Raw genomic sequence first — 3,013 nt, 5'->3', positions numbered from 1 at the left:
ACATAATTAAGCAACTAAAAAAATGCAAATCTTACAATTTTCTAAGCTGGAACCATGAATTTCTTTTTGCTTTAATCAACTTATGATCAACAAATTGACTAATTCTTTTGGCTGTACTTATACTGCAAGTATAAACTACTGAGTAGTTTTATTTATACCAAAATGTCATATGATCATCAATGTCAAAATGAGCTGCAAGATCAGTAAAAAAAAAAAATTCTTGTTTGAACTGTAGCCTAGCACAACTACACAGAGGCATGAGAGGAAACAAGTCATCTAGAGGACATGTACCTCAAATCTATACTTTAATACAGTACAGTACTTAGCCTTACAATAATGCACTGCATGACCACCGCTGACTGGTTGTAGAGGCATGCAGGCATTCATTTTTATGTATGCAAGTGAAAAGACAGACACTACACTTTGGTTATATTTATAAGGTGATCAACAGCAGATTTTATTACATGCTTTAGATTCAGGGTTAAGGTCAAGGTCACTGTCAAGAAGAAAAAGGTGTCACTGTCTCTTGGATTACAGTTCGTCATCAGAAATGTCGGAGTCACTGTCATAGTCATCAGCTGACAGTTTGTTTAAGAAGTTGATGTTCTCTGCTCCAGACAAAACTTGCAGGTAACAGTCTCTTGCTCGCACCCTCATTTCTCTGGCTTTACGTTGCTTTCTGTGGATGATGCTCTGCAGACCTTTCAAACTCTCTTCACTTAGGCCACATTGCGAATCTTAAAAGAATGAAATAACAAAATAACATTAAGCCTCCCTTAGAAACTTTATAAACAGTCATCGTTGTGTATGTTTAATAGAGCTGCCCCCTAATACTAACGCAAAGATGTTAGTCTTTCAGAAAAGTCATAGTTGGATTAATTTGTAATTAATGTCCCTGTAATTACATATGTGGGGCAGGACATTCAAAATTTGAAAATTGAAAGAGTTTCAAGGACAACTCCAAGCAAGATTCCCAACTTTCAGCTACCAATTGCTCTGTATTAAAAAAAAAAAAAAAAAAAAAAAAAGTTGAGCCAACTTAAAATTAAGGCAACCAGCTTTTTGCAGATTTTTGAGTTCTCTCAAGTTATTTTTGTAGGACATTCTCAACTTTTTGTTGTATAAAATTAAAACAACAAGTTGAGAAAACTCAAAAATCTGCTGAATCTGGTTGCCTTAAAAATTTAAGTTGGCTCAACTTTTTTGTATTACAGTGTGGATAGAGATTTGGGCAAAGTGTAATGATGGCTCATACAGCTACATATGATGATACAATGAAATATGTTTTCATTAATAGTCTACTTTTTACTTTAATGATTAGACAGGACACGTCCTCTATGTAATTACAGGAATATGGCATTTAGTAAAAATCAAACTCTTACTAACAGTTAAATCAAAATAGTCTAACAGTTATGATGGCTTAAAGAACTTATAACATTCTTTCTCAGCCCTGGACCTGGAACTGAGTATTTTGAGAGTCCATTTTCCAGCAAAATCTTTGGTCAGGGGCAACCCTATGCTTAAGTTTGTGCCATATATTACAAATACGTACTTTTCAGTGTCTCACTGGCAAACAAGCAGGACAGTTCTCTGAGGGTATCAGCACGCGTTGAAAGATATTTCCAGTGGTTGTCCATCTCTGCAACAAGAATCTTCTGCTCCTCCTGAAGTCTCCTTAAATGACATGATGTCGAATGCTTTTCTCTTTGTCCTGAGATCGACAGAGTCTGGAACGCATGAGAAAAACTTATGTCATACATCAACCTTCAAAGAATCTTTAAAATCATATGGGGTTGAAGACTGACATTTGAAGCATTGTGGGTAATGTGTCAGTATGTATAAGAATTGTCAGAAGACTAGTATACATACCACTGTGTGGTATCTGCCATGGCCAAGTGGTCTCACCAGACAAAATGGTTTCTAAGCACAGAGTTTCAGTGTGTGGGAAAAATTACAACAGTAACATATATATATATATATAATATATATATAAACACATATACACATACACACACACACACACACACACACACACACACACACGTCATTTCCTCACCGTCTGGCCACTCCTTTACATCATTGAGCCAGTCTTCCAATTGGCTCTCTGTCACTGCCAGTTCGACTTTCATAGACTCTAGGTTTTGCAGAGCTTTTGTGGTCTGCAATGACAAGCAATCACAGATAGTACAAAAACAAGAACCAAATGTTCAATGCACAGCTTCAAACACTAATAACATACATTACTGAACATCTAAAACAAATTCTACTGATGTTATCACCTTCTGATAACGGCGGGTCAGTGTGGTGCCCAAATTGTTGAACTTTTGCTGATTCCAGCACATGGCCATGAGAGTCAGCATGTCTGTGCGTCCTGCAAACAGAGAATATCATGTTACCATATTCCTCCTACTTATTATTTAATAGTGTAACTAGTGCAGTATGTGGTCATTTTACCTGCTTTGGACATGTGTTTTGTGGTCACTGCAATCCTAGACAGGAAAGCATTGCACTGTTCCACCTCCTCCCCTAGTGTTAAACCAGCCCCATCCTGATATGCACCACTCCATTTCACCCGATTAGGAATAAAAAAATCATAATGCTGAGAAAGTTGACATTCATTTGCAGATGTTCAGTTTTGTTAATCACATAGCAAAGTTCCCCTACCTCGCATTTAAAATCATGGGCTTTGGCATTGAATACTGAAAGGAAGGGCTTCATGTTAAGAAGGTGCTGGAGCTCTGGGCAGCTTTTTGCAACTCTTTGGAGGTAGGCCCAATATTTTCAGGTAACATCCATACAGAAAAAAGTTATTTGCCTACTGGCCAGCTTTTCTTGCAGGTACAGGGGATAGACAAAAATTTCACCCCTGTACAAAGATGGCCTGTTCTTCAGATCTAAAAAAAAATAATAATAATAATAAACAATACAGAACAGGTACACAAAAGTTTATGATACTTTGTAATCAAATTGTACTTGGTGCACATTAAAGAGATATTTATTCTTATAAATATTG

The 3,013-nt window shown here is 36.7% G+C and overlaps 1 long non-coding RNA gene across 1 annotated transcript; it reads right to left on the bottom strand.

Moving 5' to 3' along the window:
• Positions 1-2,056: 2,056 nt before the first annotated feature.
• On the bottom strand, positions 2,057-2,568 carry LOC306883019. The gene is made up of 3 exons (XR_013785312.1): positions 2,455-2,568; positions 2,280-2,327; positions 2,057-2,159 (listed from the first exon to the last, which is right to left on the bottom strand). It is a non-coding gene; the product is annotated as an uncharacterized lncRNA (long non-coding RNA).
• Positions 2,569-3,013: the final 445 nt, after the last annotated feature.

This window comes from Barbus barbus (genome assembly GCF_936440315.1).
Source record: "Barbus barbus genome assembly, chromosome: 17".
Taxonomy (NCBI): Eukaryota; Metazoa; Chordata; class Actinopteri; order Cypriniformes; family Cyprinidae; genus Barbus; species Barbus barbus.
This window is presented reverse-complemented; position numbering and strand designations above follow the sequence as displayed.